Source organism: Oncorhynchus kisutch, linkage group LG3, assembly GCF_002021735.2.
Source record: "Oncorhynchus kisutch isolate 150728-3 linkage group LG3, Okis_V2, whole genome shotgun sequence".
Taxonomy (NCBI): domain Eukaryota; kingdom Metazoa; phylum Chordata; class Actinopteri; order Salmoniformes; family Salmonidae; genus Oncorhynchus; species Oncorhynchus kisutch.
The window spans coordinates 43,012,367-43,031,535 of NC_034176.2; the positions used below are offsets into that span (position 1 = coordinate 43,012,367).

Here is a 19,169-nt window from a genome sequence, read left to right on the forward strand (position 1 = left end):
CTACCTGTTGCTTCGGCATGTTGTTTTCCGAAGTTTTATTTTAAAAAATATAATAACTGTTTGTGTCAACACCTGCTACCAACTAGCCAGATAGCTAACTAGGAAGCTGTGTTTATTACGCTCTTGTAATATTGACAATCCGGAGTTCCAATGCGGCAGTTATTTGCTAGTGAAGGATTACAGGAATGAGGTGAAAGAGGAAAGGGGGCTATGCTTAACAAGCAAATCTAGCAATATCACGGACACCAACGTCACACTTCCAGACAAACTAAACACCTTCTTTGCCTGCTTTGAGGATAATCCAGTGCCACCGTTGCGGACCGCTAACAAGGACTGTGCCCTCCCTTCCTCTCCTTCTCTGTGGCTGACGTTAAAACATTTAAAAGTGTTAATCCTCGCAAGGCTGCTGGCCCAGACAGCATCCATAGCCGCGTCCTCAAAGCATGCGCAGACCAGCTGGCTGGTGTGTTTACAGACATATTCAATTGCTCTCTATCCCAGTCTGTTGTCCCCACATGCTTCAAGATGGCTACCATTGTTCCTGTAACAAAGAAGGCAAAGATAACTGAACTAAATGACTACCGCCCCTGTCATCATGAAGTGCTTCGCGAGACTAGTCAAGGATCATATCACCTGCACCTTACCGGCCACACTAGACCCACTTCAGTATGCATACCACCCAAACAGGTCCACAGACGACGCAATCACACTGCACACTGCCCCATCCCATCTGGACAAGAGGAATACCTATGTAGGAATGCTGTTCGTTGACTACAGCTCAGCATTCAACACCAGAGTACCCTCCAAGCTATGTTCCAAATTAGAAAAAAAGTTACTAATTTATGATTGATCTATGATTTGATCATTTCAAGGGAAATAAAGAATATGTGAACCCCTATTTACTGTAGTTCAAAATCGAAGATATGGCAGTAGAGGAGGAAGAGGTCAAACAGCAGTGTCAAAAACATGGATGTTTCCACCTCTCTGTGACACATAACAACAATCATCCTGGATACAGTACATAAAACACATTAGATTAGAAATGAAATCAGAATCATTCTACAGTCTGAAAAGCCAAGGAAAGACTAAAGACAGAGCCGGATGGATCCGGCAGAACTGGACCAGGTGGCAGTTTGCATCTGAAATATCAATGTATTCCAGTAGTGCACTACATTTGGCATGGGTCCATAGGGCTCTGGTCAAAAGTAGAGAATAGGTTAGAATATATAGAGAATAGGTTGTCATTTTGGACACATGCCTCAGGACCAGGTGGCAGTCAAATCCAGGTTGACCAGACACCATCCAAGTTACCCAGAGTCAGAAACTCGTGTGTGAATGATGCTATGATGTAACGATGTAGTGAGGTTACTGCTCAGATATGAGGCTCAGATATGAGCTTGATGGATTAGAATACAATGAAAGGTCACTAACATCAGTCCAGTATTGTCAGATATATCCTGGTTTCAAATAATATTTGAAATAATTTAAAACATTTTATCTGGGCTTTCTTTGATTGAGCTTGCAATGGAACCAATGGACCACCTGGCACATCAGGAAGACTAAGGCAAATGCTCAAAGTATTTGAAAGATTTCAAATAGTACTTAAACCCAGGTCTGTTTTGAGCAGTCCTTTGAGTCCATGCAGTAGCTGTTTTGGTCACTGTATCTCTGACAGTTGGCCAGTACAAATAAAGCAATCGAAGCTTGCCATGAATCACCAACCAGGGGGCTTTTTTTGGTGCAAATGTGACAATGTTCACTCACTAGATGTCCTGATACCAAACAGGAAAGGGTGACAAATTGTAGTTGTAGGTTATCCTATTTTAGGAAAGGATTTTCAATAACGACTACACATTTTGATAGATTTGGAATCTTACAAATACTACTGATATTTGTCATTCTTTTGGTCTTTCCACATTACGTTCTGTACAGTCGTCATAGAATGTCTATCGTTTGCATCACCCAGTGGTTTGGAATGGCATTGTGGGGAAAGACCCATTCATTACATCCAGCTGAGTGTCCTGAGATCCCCTGTGGGGCTAGCCTCATATTACCATCCTGATGAAAGCTCGCAAGATTTCAGGATGGTTGCACGAGGCTACTGGGGGGCTGACCCGGGATACACATAGGAGGGAACTGCCAGGCCAGCCAGGCAACGAAACCCATTGAAACACTTTGTAGCCAGTCAGCCAGCCAGCAACACCCTAGCCAGTCGCAGCTGTCCAATTTCCCTCACTGCCAATCACCTACATCATAACGCAAAGACGTGCCAAAAGGGTCACTGCAAGTGATTCACCAGTGCTAATATTTTCGGTGTTGGTGGTATCGGTAGTGAAGGTGTACAATGTTGGGTGTGAAAGTGAGGTGGACATTTTACACTTGCACGGCTTGGTAATTGTATCAATCACTTGCAAGCATGTTGGCACACACACACACACACACACAATACTGCAGAGCAATTCCAGGGTAAAATAATTATGCTTTGAGTTTTTTCACATGTCGGTTTTTGGTAAAGGAATTACAAAGCACAAGGCAATATTTCTTAAACTTACACAATGTAACCAATTTCTTCCAAACTAAATATAAGTGTTGATATTAGTCAACCTTATTGTGTGTAGTTTTGATACCTTTTTATTTTTCTGGTATCTGTTTATCCAGAAATCAAAGTCTCTACTTATGCCTAATTTTTAAGATGGAAAATGGTTTGGAAAATGTATCTATGCCTTCGTTTCCCAAAAATGTAGACTCTTAGCTTTCATTTGACACCCAATTTGATACTCCTATGAACGTCACATGTTGATGCTCATGGGTCCTTTTCAATGGAAATGCCCTGCAACAACCCCTATTCGGTCTAGGGACGAGAGGAGAGAGAGGGGGACAGGCAGGAACAACTTGAGGTCCAGACAGGGAATTTAGAACACTGTTCAGAGTTGATGAGGAAGCTACTGTCTGTCTGCCAATTCATCAACATCTGAATGGAAAGCAGCACACACGTTAGCTCTCTGTTTGTTATCATCATAAATTAGGCTGCATACCCACTGTCTGTAACGGGGGAAGACATCATACTCTTGGTTCCTGAACAAGCTATCTCAGACAAGCAGTCTGTGCTAGGATAACATTTTTTTTTTAAACACCATCCAAGAAGCCTAATTAAACCAGAATGTTTGATGTTCTTTCTAGGCCTATCTTGCACATGTCTTTACTGTAAGGGTTGTTTTGTCCCAGGCAAAGTCATATACGATTTTGAGAGTTCCTAAGCAGTTACAAATACGAATTTGTTTGTAAACTGACATGCTTAGTTAAAATAAAGGTTAAATTAAAAGTTAAAAATACTCTAGACCCCTGTCAGAATGCTTATCTAACCCATGACCAGGTAAGATGTGCTCATCCATCAGATGTGCTCATCTATCTACTCATCTAGGTGCTAATACCGTTACACATCTAATATGTAATGATGGAAGTCTTACTGCAACACCAGATAGCCCTCATTACTCCAACACAGATATGTAATACTCTCTAACCATGTACAGTGCCTAGAGAAAGTATACATACCCCTAGCAGTCTTCACATTTTGCTGCCTTCAAAATAAATGACATTTGATTCGTTTCTTACCAATGTACACAACATACTCCGCTTTTTCAAAATCAAAGAAATATCCCCAAAAATGTTCCTCTCCAATTAATAAAAAATGAACAATGAAGATGTCTTGATTGCTTCACACCCCAGTGTTTATACTTGGTGAAGTACCTATGGGAGCATTACGTTTGGGAATCCTTTAAAATAAGATTATACCAACCTTGCACAACTCTTAGGGCAACATATTGTTCTTGTGAAAATTGCTCAAGGTCTGTACATTTGGTTAGGAGTCATTGATGGACAGTAATACTCTAACATTGTCTCTGATTTTGAAGCAGATTTAAGTCAGGACTGAGACTGGACCATTCAGGAACACTGAACACCTATTGGAAAGCCATTCTGGTGTGTCTTTGGCAATAAAATGTGTGTATTGTCCCGCTGAAAAACAAAACTATCCCAGTGTTAGGTATTCAGAAGCCTGAGACTGTGTTTCCTCAAACCTTTTTATCTGGGCTTTGCTCCTTTCATATTTCTTTTGATCATGGCAAACTAACCCTGCAAGTTATTTTTCAGCTGGACAATTACACACATTTTAATTCTGAAGACACACTAGAATGGCTTTCTAAGATGTGTTGAATGTTCTTGAGTTGTCCCAGTCCTGACTTATATTTGTTTACAAATCAGAGACAAGGTTTTAATGTTGCTCTCCAATTATTCCCAACCACATATACTGAGCTTGAGCAATTTTGACAAAAACAATAGATAAATGTTGCCTGAAGAGTTGTGCAAAGTTGGTAGAATTTTATTCACAAAATGATTCACAGCCTCTTATGGCTGCTAAAGGTGCTTCCACCAAGTATTAACTCTGGGGTGTGAAGACATACGCAATCAAAACATCTTTTTTTTTTTTAAACGTTTTTATTAATTTGTAACATTTTTATATTTTCTCTTTCACTTTGAAAATGTGGAGTAGGTCTTGTAGATCGTTAATAAAAAAATACAATTTATTCCCTTCATAGATTTTAAAGCAGCAAAATGTGTAGACTTTAAAAGGCGTGTGTAGACTTTCACTAGCCACTGTACATACTTGTACATACATTTTCAATACTCTACAGATATGATCATATTTATACTGTACTGTAGGACCCAATATAATCTCTTCGCTATTGATTCTCTATAGCAACAGTTTTTTTTATACTGCATTACATCATAACAATAATAATACGGCTAAAAATAATACATTCATCTCTTTAGTTTCTATAGAGCTTTTCAAAGCGCAGAAAATAAAGAAAGAAATAAAGTCATGGAATATCATGACAGGTCAACCAATAGAGGCCAAGTCTTGAAAGCTGCATCCTCCGAAGATGGAGAGGGTCAGGTCATGGCTTGAGCGAAGGAAGATAGACAGAGGATTGTAGATGATGGTGATCATTGTAGAGGGCAAGTCTGGGAACACGCCTGAGTCTTGCAGCCACTGGACGTCTCCTCTTCCACTCTGTGTAGCACCCACGTGGCTGACGCCTCAGCAGCTCTGGGTGCCAGAAAGCTCACCACATAAAGTTCAGAACAGTAGCCAGTCTTCCTTTCTACGAGCCCTCTTCCTCAGCACTACAGTATTCCTCTATCGGGCCATTCCTCTCATGCTTCAGGCGACTCCTTAAATGATGTTCTCAAAAGAACAGGAATTGGCAGCCAGGTGAAAACAAAAAGACGGTATGTATCCAGATGCATTTATCAAGCAAAAAGTGTTAGGCTGTGGGTCAATCTGCAAATCTGTGGCTCAAAATGGACAGATACTTGCAATAAAAACTCAATGTTGTTAAAAACAAAAGAGCTGATAAAATGTATTTTTTAAATGAAACGCCTCAAAATAACGAAATATTTACACATTTACAGGAGCTCTGTGCTTAGGCTGCTACTAGGGTGCCATGGCAACTATAGAGTCTGGTCGTTAAGTTGATATAGTATTTCAACATCTCAAAATAAAATAATATAAATGGCAGACAGTTTTACTGTACAAATTATACTACCACTGCCTGCCTTCACTACTAGAATAAAACCCAGTTCACAAGTACAGCCTGTCCTCTACATCTATATTCTGCATGGCAGTGGCTGTGACCTTAGAAGAAGAGACACTGGGGTACATCCCAAATGACACCCTATTCCCTATTGGCCCTAGTCAGAAGTAGCACACTACACTGAGTATACCAAACATAGGGACATCTTCCTAATATTGAGTTGCCCCCCCCCCCTTTTTGAACTCAGAACAGCCTCAATTCATGGGCATGGACTCTACAATGTGTCGAAAGAGTTGAAAGAATTGTGTAGACCTTACAGTGAAATGCTTACTTAAAGCCCCTAACCAAAAATGCAGTTTTAAAAATATGAATAAGAATAAGAAATAAAAAGAACAAGTAATTAAAGAGCAGCAGTAAAATAACAATAGCGAGACTATATACAGGGGGTACCGGTACAGAGTCAATGTGCAGGGCACCGGTTAGTCGAGGTAATTGAGGTAATATGTACACGTAGGTGGAGTTATTCAAGTGCAAATAGTCTAGGTAGCCAGTGGAGTCTTTGACAATTTTTGGGTCCTTCCTCTGACACCGCCTGGTATAGAGGTCTTGGATGGCAAGTAGCTTGGCCCCAGTGATATACTGGGCCGTACGAACTACCCTCTGTAGTGCCTTGCGGTCGGAGGTCGAGCAGTTGCCATACCAGGCAGTGATGCAACCAGTCAGGATGCTGTCGATGGTGCAGCTGTAGATACTTTTGAGGATCTGAGGACCCATGCCAAATCTTTTCAGTCTCCTGAAGGGGAATAGGTTTTATCGTGCCCTCTTTACAACTGTCTTGGTGTGCTTGGACCATGTTAGTTTGTTGGTGATTTGGACACCAGGGAACTTGAAGCTCTCAACCTGCTCCACTGCAGCCCTATCAATGAGAATGGGGGCATGCTCGGTCCTCTTTTTCCTGTAGTCCACAAACATCTCCTTTGTCTTGATCACATTGAGGGAGAGTTTTTTTGTCCTGGCACCACATGGCCAGGTCTTTGACCTCCTCTTTATAGGCTGTCTCGTAGTTGTCGGTGAGCAGGCCTACCAATGATGTGTCACCGGCAAACTTAATGAGGGTGTTGGAGTTGTGCCTGGCCGTGCAGTCATGAGTGAACAGGGAGTACAGGACGGGACTGAGCACGCACCCCTGAGGGGCCCCTGTGTGAGGATCAGCATTGCGGATGTGTTGTTACCTACCCTTACCACCTGGGGCGGCCCGTCAGGAAGTCCAGGATCCAGTTGCAGAGGGAGGTGTTTAGTCCCAGGGTGTCCTTTGGGTGGTGGACCATTCTTGATATACATGGGAAACGGTTGAGCATGAAAAACACAGAAGCTTTGCAGTTCTTGACACAAACCGGTGCACCTGGAACCTACTACCATACCCCGTTTAAATGTACTTCAATCTTGCCCATTCACTGCCCAAATGGCACACATACACAATCCATGTCTCAAATGTCTCAAGGTTTAAACATCCTTAATTTACCTCTCTCCTCCCCTTCATCTATACAGATTGAATTAGATTTAACAAGTGACATCAATAATGGATCATAGCTTTCACCTTGATTCACCTGGTCAGTCTGTCATGGAAAGAGCAGGTGTCCTTAATGTTTTGTACACTCAGTGTATAAAGGGAACAGAGTGCCATTTTTGGGATGTAGCCTGTGAGAGGAGAAGACCCCCTCACAACCAATGGGGAGGAGCAGGGGAGGGTAATTAAAGGGGAACAATGGGACAGTGGAGTCCGATGGAGACAAGGGCTGTGTCTAACACTCTAAGGTGGCTTTCTTTCAAGTGTTATAGTCCACACTGGTTTAAAAGAACTGGACAGGTGAAAGCCCAGCTGGTTTACCTCAATTTTGCTCTCACCTTCGAATATTTCTCGGTCAAGGTGGACCCACGAATTGGATATACTGTGTGACCCCATTTCAGAATATTGGAACACACCTAGGACCCCTTGAGTGTTGGGGGACTGCAATGGAAGAGGCAGGGACTAGAAGGTTGATGAGGATGCAAAGAGAGGAAACAATATCTGCAAGTCGTAAAGCCCCTTTTAGAATATTGTAACTTTCTAACTGCCCCCCCTGCACATTGAGGAGCAGGAGGGCTGGGGGACATCAGTAAGGAGGGGCAAGGAAAAATGATGGGAGTGTGGTTAGGTTTAAGATGGAAGGAGAGGAATGATATCTGCAGCTGCAGGTCGTAAAGTCCAGGGAACATACAGTCCAGTGCACAGTACAACCATCTTATAAGATCAAGGACAGCTGATCTCATCTAGAGACAGTATCGACCTGACAGGGTTATATAATTTGCTGTAATGTCCACTATATTTCACACTGTCACACAATATCTTAATCAGAGCCTATATATATATATATATAATTTCGTCTCGGATTACTGTATTGGCATGGGTCTTTCTGTATTTACGGTCTACATTGTTTGCTTTAAAACAAAAACAAATCCACAACCAGACTTGCCATTAGGAGGTATAAAATCCAACAAACCCAACACATACATACAAACCCACCCAACGATGTTCCCTCTAAGCTGCACACGTACGCAGGCGCGCAGCTCCCGTGGACGTCCGCTCAGAAGAAATATCACCCTGTGCATAGAAGCACAAGATTTTCTAGAGTTTTCCCTATTAGTTACAATCAACATTTCACACTATCAACATTTCACTTTACTATGGGGATCGAATCAACGCAATATTAGTTCACATGCCTTGTGACCATGATTTACAGTGCATTCAGAAAGTATTAAGAACCCTTGACTTTTTCCACATTTTGTTACGTTACAGCCTTATTCTTAAATTAGTTAAATATTTTTTTTTTCTCGCAGCAATCTACACATAAAGACAAAGCAAATATGTTTGCAAATGTATAAAAAAACAACTGAAGTATCACATTTACATAGGTATTCAGAGCCTTTACACCATACTTTGTTGACGCACCTTTGGAATTGATTACAACCTTGAGCCTTCATGTATATGATGCTACAAGCTTGGCACTTCTGTATTTGTGGAGCTTCTCCCTTTCTTCCCTGCAGATCCTCGCATCACTGCACAGCTATTTTCAGTTCTCTCCAGAGATGTTCTATCTAGTTCAAGTCCGGGCTCTGGCTGAGCCTCTCAAAGACATTCAGAGACTTATCCCGAAGCAACTCTTGCTTTGTCTTGGCTGTGTGCTTAGGGTCGTTGTCCTGTTTTCGCCACAGTCTAAGGTCCTGAGCGCTCTGGAGCAGGTTTTCATCAAGGATATCTCTGTACTTTGCTCCTTTCATATTTCCCTTGATCCTGATTAGTCTCCCAGTTCCTGCTGCTGAAAAACAACATGATGCTACTCCACAACATGATGCTACCACCACAATGCTTCACCTTAGGGATGGTGCCAGGTTTCCTCCAGAATCTTGTTTCTCATGGTCTGAGAGTCTTTTACGTGCCTTTTGGCAAACTCCAAGTGGGCTGTCATGTGCCTTTTACAGAGAAGTGGCTTCCGTCTGGCCACTCTACCATAAAGGCCTGATTGGTGGAATGCTGCAGAGATGGTTCCTTCTGGAAGTTCTCCCATCTCCACAGAGGATTACTGGAGCTCTGTCAGAGTGACCATCAGGTTCTTCGTCACCTCCCTGACCAAGGCCCTTCTCCCCCGATTGCTCAGTTCGGCTCGGTGTCTAGCTCTAACAAGAGTCTTGGTGGTTCCAAACTTCTTCCATTTAAGAATGATGGAAGCCACTGTGTTATTGGGGATCTTCAATGCTGCAGAAATGTTTTGGTACCCTTCCCCAGATCTGTGCCTCGACACAATCCTGTCTCGGAGCTCTACGTACAATTCCTTCGACCTCATGGCAGGGTTTTTGCTCTGTCAACTGTGTGACCTTATATAGACAGGTGTGTACCTTTCAAAATCATGTCCAATTAATGGAATTTACCACATGTGAACTCAATCAAGTTGTAGGAACATCTCAAGTATGATCAGGATGCACCTGAGCTCAATGTCGGGTCTCATAGCAAAAGGTCTGAATACTTATGAAAGCAAGGTATTTCTGTTTTCGCTTTGTCATTATGGGGTATTGTGTGTAGATTGATGAGGAAAATGTGTTATTTAATCCACTTAATCCACTAAAAAGGCTGTAACGTACCAACATGTGGAAAAAGTCAAGAGGTCTGAGTACTTTCCGACTGTACTGTATAGGCCTTAAGACCGTGACAATAAGAAGACACAGTGGCAGAATAAATCCAACCACACCTTTGTTTCATCACAACACCGGAGAGAAACCTCTGTCTGGTGAAATCCACAAAGCATATTGGATGTAACAAACAGTTTACATGACCTACAGCATGGTCAAGCAGGTCAATGTTTCCAGCATTTTCTGAGACCACTAAACAACTATTGATTTAGAACCATGGAGAGTTACCGCAAGTCACAAAGAAAACAAGAGTGGCCTCCACTATTCCATCATCATTTCAATTCTAACATTTCAACATCATCAAATCACTTATGCTTAGTCTAATATAGTGACAACTAAAAGATACCAAAAACTAGTGATGCACGATATATCGGGGAACATATCGTGATCAGACGACATTAGCTAAAAATGCCAACATCTGTTTTGGGAAGAACATTGTTTTCATCCAATGAGCTGACTAGCTTTTTTTTAATGACCAGCACTGTAGGTGCGCGAGGCAACTTTACAGGCATCATAGAATACTTAACGATGAACCGTTGTGACAAATGAAATACGAGTGATAGTGTAATCAATGTGAAAAAAATACAGAAAAAAATGTATGAACGCATTCAATTATTATGTGACGTGCAGTCATATTCAGGTCCTGATTGGTCAACAAGCTGATTTGACACGTCAAATAGTGTTATTTGACGTGTATCTTTTTTGACATGTAAAGACCCAAGCTGTGTTCCATAGAAATCCTGGTTGAGAATGAAACGACAGAACAAATTAACAACAAAACAGCACAGCAAGTACAACAGCAGCGGGTACAACAGCACCGGGACGTCTCAGTCCCACACATTACATCAGAAAACAGCACAGCAAGTACAACAGCAGCGGGTACAACAGCACCGGGACGTCTCAGTCCCACACATTACATCAGAAAACAGCACAGCAAGTACAACAGCAGCGGGTACAAGAGCAGTGGGACGTCTCAGTCCCACACATTACATCAGTTTAACTATCCGTCAACAACTGGCATTGAACGGCAATAAGGGAAGGTGCTTTAGTGGTGTCAACAGCAGAAACAGATGATGCAGCACAACAGAGAGAGATAGTTAGCCACAGGAGAATACAAAAGCACAATGAGGGTCAGGGACAACAGCCAACGATAACAAGGAACAAGCCAGACTCCACAGTAAATGGAAGAGATGATGGGGATTAGCTGGGTAAATTGGGTCCTCTTCTGCACTCTAGTGGTGAAGTCTTGGAAATACAGGAGATTATCCTTCTGTCTATGACTAAACTACGAATGCATTGCGTGATTAAACCCATTCCCCTCTGTTTATTGGCTTGGGATTTAACAGCTGCTTTACTGTCATTTAAAAAAAATATATATAAACAGTAGTTAATGTTCAGAACGTCAACACTCAATAGTATGGCTGTTACTTTTATGGAATCCAGCTGTTCAACACTGTGTTGCGGTCTGACTCACTTATTGTACTTGACACTTAGTCTTTTCTATTTTATTCTACATTCTATCATATGACTATGATAATGCATCCCACTCATTAGATGGCTCTCTAATCTAACGTGTTCCCGCATATACATACTTAGGTATTTGGAGTGATATGGATTTGCCGTTTAAAAACATCCAGATGAGATAGTTAAGAAGCTAAGATTTAAAATGGGCTTTTTCTACAGAAAGAGACGGTGCCTTTCTCTAAATCAGTAGGAAGCAGATTATTCAGTCAACCTTTTTATCTGTTCTTGATGATGGTGATATTATTTATCAAAGTACAGCTACTACTACTCTTAAACCTTTGGATGCCATCTACCATAGTGCCCTTCATTGTGTTACGGGTGACAGTTTTGATAATCATCACTGCATCCTGTATCAAAAGGTTGGCTGGACTTTGCTAAAGACCAGTAGATCTTTACATTACTCCTTTCTCATTTACAAGGCCCTACTTCATTAACTTCCATCTTATCTATTTGCTGTTGAAGTATAGACACCTGAGTTGCCTAGCCCGTTAACAGGATTGGTTAACGCTTGAGGATCCTAGGGTCTCTGCTTTTAGTTTTAATGCACCTTATTATTGGAACAAAATTCAAAACACATGTAGCATTGAGGTTCTGGTGCCATTCGGGCAATTTAAAGTATTGATTGGGCACTTATATGTGGAGGAATGTAACAGTTTCTCTGGGTGATTTGTGATGTTTAATTTTGTGCTTCCCATGACTGTGTTTTTGTATTTTAATGTGTATATACAGTGCATTCAAAAAGTATTCAGACCCCTTTCCTTTTTCCACATTTTCTTACATTACAGCCTTATGCTAAAATGGATCAAATGCATTTGTCCCCCTCATCGACACACAATACCCCACAATGACAAAGCGAAAACAGGTTTAGACATTTTTGCAAATGTATTGAAAATAATAACAGAAATACCTTATTTACATAAGTATTCAGACCCTTTGCTATGAGACAATCATGACTCAGGATAAGACCCAGATGCAGACCGTTTGAATCACAGATGTTTATTTACTAAACAGAGGGCAGACAAACGACAGGTCAAGGGCAGACAGAGGTCATTGTCAGTAAGGTACAGAACGGCAGGCAGGCACCAGGTCAGGGTAGGCAGAGGTCAGTAATCCAGGGCAGTGTCAAAAAGGTGCAGAACAGCAGGCAGAATGGTCAGAACTGGGGAAAAACCAAAAACTAGCACACGGGAACTTGACAGAACAAGACAAACTGGCAACAGACAAACAGAAAATGCAGGTATAAATACACAGGAGATAATAGGGACACATGGGAGACACCTGGTGGGGGGTGGAGACAAGCACAAGACAGGTGAAACAGATCAGGGTGTGACAGACTCGAAACTGAGCTCAGGTGTTTCCATTGATTATCCTTGAGATGTTTCTACAACTTGGTAAATTCCATTGATTGGACATGATTTTGTAAGGCACACCCCTGTCTATATAAGGTCCCACAGTTGACAGTGGATGTCAGAGCAAAAACCAAGCCATGAGGTCAAAGGAATAATCTATAGAGCGCCGAGACACGATTGTGTCAAGGCACAGATCTGGGAAAGGGCACATTTGCAAAAATGTCAACCTGTTTTTACTTTGTCATGGGGTATTGTGTGTCGATTGATAGGAGGGAGGGAGGGAGGGAGGGAGGGAGGGAGGACAATTGAATCTACTTTAGAATAAGGCTGTAACATAATTCTGGGAAAAAGTGAATGGAAGTGAATACTTTCTGAATGCACTGTATATTTTGGGTATAATGTGTATATTTATGTTTTATTATACAGGGTTCATTTGCTAAAGAGACCTAGGTCTCAATAAAGTTACATTAAATATGTTAAATATAATGCACTATTCACATAATGCATCCCCATGAAGCTGGGGAGCAGGAGTGTACGGACAGTAGCTCCATAAACTGACACATTGCCTCAGTGAGAATGGCAGAAAACAAATACAGGCCTGCCAAGCACAACCCACAGGCCCCTATCTGTTTATATGGATGTAATGGATCCAGCAGGCGATCAGAAACCGGGGCCCAGTCGCTCCAGGATCACTTTGAACAGCACAGAGCATAAGAAACCAAAAGAATGTTTGGAGCCAAATTGGATGCCAGATGATGGCTGAATGGTCCTGTACAGTAGCAGCATTTACACAGCTCACAGCAGGTCACAGCAGTGAGGGAGAGATGAGGAGATCTCTATGGAGATACTGTAATATCAAGATACGGGTTATTTCTGTTCAAATGTCTAAACCATATGAATCCAAGTAAATGCATCTGGTGTTATCCTATGGGATTCTGCCTTAGAGAGCTCTCTGTTGATATACGAGTTTCCTGTTTTTAATGAAGCAAACAAGTTTAAGAATAGTAGAGTCTCACATATACAGTAGGGTTACCTACTGTAAGACATCAACTTGATTAGACTATCAAAGATCACAAATCCTAATCACAATATAAACTCTACGAAACTATTCGGAACTACTATGTTTTCACACATGAAAATGGTCTAAATAAAGACTATAAAATCCATTTCACAAGCAACAGAAGCCGTATACCCAGTAGTGGCCACTTAAGATGCCCCGCACCAATGCCTAAATGAATTAACCACAGTTGATGCCAAAATATCCCAGACACCTCTGCAAATAACAACACAGTGGACCAATGCAACAAAGAAACAGGTAAGAGCCATAATGGACAGCCCATGTGAGTAGCAGCACGTATAGCTATGGCAGAGACAGAAGGACATAAGGTTAGGATGCTTAAAGATGCATGAGGAACCACTGTGACTTGGTGTCAAAGCTGTCAGCTGCTCAGGTGTCACTGTCAGTGGTGTAGTGTGAGACGGGAGCAAAGAACAGGAGATCAACAGGTGGATGGGTATCAGATTACCTGGAGGGAGAGTTTACCTGGCTGAGCTGGAAATACAGATATATACTTTTTTTTGCAAGATAACAGGTAAGACCGCTGTTTATTTGTGGTTTGTTCCAATTACAGTTGCTGTAATAGTAGAATCTGTATCATTGATGGTAGGAGTTAGATTGGTATTTATTGTTTTACAGCAGAGGTTATTGGGGAATGGGAGATGTTAGTGAGTAAAGCCCAATTACTTGTAAGTCACCATTGAATATAGGTCATGTATGCTTGTATGACTTTTCAAATCAATATTGACACACGATGAGTAGATCTGTGACACTTGTCATAAATCATTCACAAAAATGTGTAAGGTAAAACGTGTTTGACATAAACAAGTACGTCAACATAATACTATTCCTAGGTATCAGCGACCAAACCTCCTCTCCCTGCAAAAGACCACAGCATAGACCAGCATACATTTCAAGCTTGTCCACGCTGGTCTGTGTAGGTCTGATGCTGGACAAGCTGGTCTGACCAGCATGTTCTAACTCAGGGATGGGCAACTTTGATGGGGGTGGGGGCCACAAAAAAAATGAACTCGTCATGAGGAGCCACAGTGGCTCGTGGGTATGCGTACCCACATCCATACCCACATATGTAGTCAGAGGCCTTTTGGGGCTCTAACTGAAAAAATGCCCCCTCACCATGCTAGCAAAACATTTTAGAGGCCCCCTCGCCTTGCTAACAAAATATTTTAAATTTCCTGCAATCCTACACATTTTGCCATGGGGCGTAGAGACAATCTTGGCGTTTTCAAGCAAGTTTGCTGTAATTCTACACATTTCGCCATGTGGCGAGAGAACATTTAGCAATTTCACAGCCAATTTCATACAATTCTACACATTTTGCCATAGGGTGGAGAGAAATGTTAGCAGTTTTTCCTATATCTGAGTGAGAGTGACTAACAAAATCAATGGGGGCCCCTCGGTCGGTATTTTAGATAGCTGGCTAGACAAACATTTGAGTCAGTGACTCATACACAATATATACAAAAGTATTTGGACACCCCTTCAAATGATTGGATTCGGCTATTTCAGCCACACCCATTGCTGACAGGTGTACAAAATCGAGCACACGGCCAGGCAATCTCCATAGACAAACATTGGCAGTAGAATGGCCTTACTGAATAGCTCAGTAACATTCAGTGTGGCACCGTTATAGAATGCCACCTTTCCAAAAAGTCAGTTCATCAAATTTCTGCCCTGCTAGAGCTGCCCTGATCAACCGTAAGTGCTGTTATTGTGAAGTGGAAATGTCGAGGAGCAACAATGGCTCAGCCGTGAAGTGATAGGCCGCACAAGCTCACAGGAAAGGACCGCCGAGTGCTGCAACACTCACTACCGAGTCCCAAACTGCCTCTGGAAGCAACATCAGCACAAGAACTGTTAGTCAGGATCTTCATGAATGGGTTTCCATGGCAAAGCAGACGCACACAACCCTAAGATCACTATGTGCAATGCCAGGTATTGACTGGAGTGATGTAAAGCTCGCTGCCATTGGACTCTGAAGCAGCGGAAATGCGAGTTCTCTGGAGGGATGAATCACACTTCACCATCTGGCAGCCCGACAGATGAATGTGGGTTTGGCAGATGCCAGGAAAATGCTACCTGCCCAATGCATAGTGCTAACTGTAAAGTTTGGTGGAGGAGGAATAATGGTCTGTGGCTGTTTTTCATGGTCCGGCCTAGGCTCCTTAGTTTCAGTGAAGGGAAATCTTAATGCTACAGCACATAATGACATTCTAGACAATTCTGTGCTTCCAACTTTGTGGCAACAGTTTGGGGAAGGCACTTTCCTGTTTCAGCATGACAATGTCCCCATGCATTAAAGCAATGTCCATGCAGAAATGGTTTGAGAGATCGGTGTGGAAGAACTTGACTAGCCTGCACAGAGCAGCCTAATCGCCCAACATCAATGTCCAACCTCACTAATGCTCTTGTGGCTGAATGGAAGTCCCCTCAGCAATATTCCATCTAGTGGAAAGCCTTCCCAGAAGAGTGGAGGCTGATTTAGCAGGAATGGGGGGACCAACTCCATATTAATGTCCTTGATTTTGGAATGAGATGTTCAACGAGCAGGTGTCCACAAACCTTTGGTCATGTAGTGAAACAAGAGAGAAGATGCTGATGCATAACCAAATTTCGAAATTGCACCTTGTGTATTCTGCTATACTAACTCTCAACAGTAATTTGAGACCCCATCTGATCCGTGGGCCTGTTGCCCATCACTCGTATACATAGCTGGTCAAGCTGGTCTGACCAGCAAGGTCTAGCTGGTTAGGCTGGCCAAACTGGTGATGCTGGTGACCAAGCTGGTCCATGCTGGTCTATGCTGGTCCAGCATGGTCTAGCTGGTCAAGCTGGTCTGCAAAACCATGCCCAAAACCATCATTATCATATTTACCAGCATGCTCTATTGCAGTTAGATTTATGTCTCAATACCTTTTTTGTTTGTTGTGTTTTTGCATGTACAGTCGAGACCAATAGTTTTGAGAATGACACAAATATTAATTTTCACAAAGTCTGCTGCCTCAGTTTGTATGATGGCAATTTGCATATACTCTATAAGAGTGATCAGATGAATTGCAATTAATTGCAAAGTCCCTCTTTGCCATGCAAATGAACTGAATCCCCAACAAAACATTTCCACTTCATTTCAGCCATGCCACAAAAGGACCAGCTGATATCATGTCAGTGATTCTCTCGTTAACACAGGTGTGAGTGTTGACGAGGACAAGGCTGGAGTTCGAATAACAGACTGGAAGCTTCAAAAGGAGGGTGGTGCTTGGAATCATTGTTCTTCCTCTGTCAATCATGGCTACCTGCAAGGAAACACGTGCCGTCATCGTTGCTTTGCACAGAAAGGGCTTCACAGGCAAGGATAGTAAGATTGCAGTAAGATTACACCTAAATCAACCATTTATCGGATCATCAAGAACTTCAAGGAGAGCGGTTCAATTGTTGTGAAGAAGGCTTCAGGGCGCCCAAGAAAGTCCAGCAAGTGCCAGGACCATCTCCTAAAGTTGATTCAGCTGCGGGATCGGGGCACCACCAGTACAGAGCTTGCTCAGAGCTTGCTCAGGAATGGCAGGAGCCAGGTGTGAGTGCATCTGCACGCACAGTGAGGCGAAGAGTTTTTGAGGATGGCCTGGTGTCAAGAAGGGCAGCAAAGAAGATACTTCTCTCCAGGAAAACTATCAGGGACAGACTGATATTCTGCAAAAGGTACAGGGATTGGACTGCTGAGGACTGGGTTAAAGTCATTTTCTCTGATGAATCCCCTTTCCGATTGTTTGGGGCATTCGGAAAAAAGCTTGTCTGGAGAAGACAAGGTGAGCGCTACCATAACTGCTGTGTCATGCCAACAGTAAAGCGTCCTGAGACCATTCATGTGTGGGGCTGCTTCTCAGCCAAGGGAGTGGGCTCACTCACAATGTTGCCTAAGAACACAGCCATGAATAAAGAATGGTACCAACACATCCTCCGAGAGCAACTTCTCCCAACCATCCAGGAACAGTTTGGTGACAACCAATGCCTTTTCCAGCATGATGGAGCACCTTGCCATTAGGCAAAAGTGGCTAAGTGGAGTGGCTCGGGGAACAAAACATCGATATTTTGGGTCCATGACCAGGATACTCCCCAGACCTTAATCCCATTGTGGTCAATCCTCAAGAGGCGGATGGACAAACAAAACCCCACAAATTCTGACAAACTCAGAGCATTGATTATGCAAGAAGGGGCTGCCATTTGTCGGGATGTGGCCCAGAAGTTAATTGACAGCATGCCATGATGGATTGCAGAGGTCTTGAAAAAGAAGGGTCAACACTGCAAATATTGACTCTTTGTATCAACTTCATGTAATTGTCAATAAAAGCCTTTGACACTAATGAAATGCTTGTAATTATACCTCAATATTCCATAGTAACATCTGACAAAAATATCAAAAGACACTGAGACAGCACACTTTGTGAAAATTAATATTTGTGTCATTCTCAAAACTGTTGGCTACGAATGTACATTGATTAATTCAACTTACGCTACACAAAGATAAATAGCATATTTCTTTGTATTTATCCAATCTGTTAGACTTATTGCACCCATTAGGGAATGGTTGTTCCAGTTCCATGCATTTACAGTGCCTTGCGAAAGTATTCGGCCCCCTTGAACTTTGCGACCTTTTGCCACATTTCAGGCTTCAAACATAAAGATATAAAACTGTATTTTTTTGTGAAGAATCAACATCAAGTGGGACACAATCATGAAGTGGAACGACATTTATTGGATATTTCATACTTTTTTAACAAATCAAAAACTGAAAGATTGGGCGTGCAAAATTATTCAGCCCCTTTACTTTCAGTGCAGCAAACTCTCTCCAGAAGTTCAGTGAGGATCTCTGAATGATCCAATGTTGACCTAAATGACTAATGATGATAAATACAATCCACCTGTGTGTAATCAAGTCTCCGTATAAATGCACCTGCACTGTGATAGTCTCAGAGGTCCGTTAAAAGCGCAGAGAGCATCATGAAGAACAAGGAACACACCAGGCAGGTCCGAGATACTGTTGTGAAGAAGTTTAAAGCCGGATTTGGATACAAAAAGATTTCCCAAGCTTTAAACATCCCAAGGAGCACTGTGCAAGCGATAATATTGAAATGGAAGGAGTATCAGACCACTGCAAATCTACCAAGACCTGGCCGTCCCTCTAAACTTTCAGCTCATACAAGGAGAAGACTGATCAGAGATGCAGCCAAGAGGCCCATGATCACTCTGGATGAACTGCAGAGATCTACAGCTGAGGTGGGAGACTCTGTCCATAGGACAACAATCTGGCCTTTATGGAAGAGTGGCAAGAAGAAAGCCATTTCTTAAAGATATCCATAAAAAGTGTTGTTTAAAGTTTGCCACAAGCCACCTGGGAGACACACC

General features: G+C 42.3%; 1 protein-coding gene across 2 annotated transcripts in view; it reads left to right on the forward strand.

Annotated features, from left to right (window-relative positions):
* The window catches only part of LOC109883354 (uncharacterized), a 43,312-nt gene that overhangs the window by 2,402 nt on the left and 21,741 nt on the right, over positions 1–19,169 (forward strand). The window contains exon 1 of one of the 2 annotated variants that reach the window (XM_031806675.1): positions 4,588–5,289. The exons of the other annotated variant lie outside the window; for it this stretch is intronic. The gene's annotated coding sequence lies outside the window, so the exon portion shown is untranslated. Of the gene's footprint in view, positions 1–4,587; positions 5,290–19,169 lie in introns of those variants that run through there. 2 annotated transcript variants of the gene reach the window in all.